Below are 225 nucleotides of genomic sequence, written 5' to 3' on the forward strand. Positions count from 1 at the left end.
TGAATTCATTCTATGTATTATAGTTTTCTAGTAAATCAATGAAATGTAAAAACACTGCGTTTTCGAGCATTTTTTAAACTTTGAACACGAATTACAGCCAAACGGTTAAAACCACAGTAATATATCGATACTTGCTACAATCCCCAAACATTCAGCTTTCATATGCATCTTTTGGATTCATTGTATGTATTATAGTTTTCTAGTAAATCAATGAAATGTAAAAAC

Source organism: Nicrophorus vespilloides, unplaced genomic scaffold, assembly GCF_001412225.1.
Source record: "Nicrophorus vespilloides isolate i.1.1-1 unplaced genomic scaffold, Nicve_v1.0, whole genome shotgun sequence".
NCBI lineage: Eukaryota > Metazoa > Arthropoda > Insecta > Coleoptera > Silphidae > Nicrophorus > Nicrophorus vespilloides.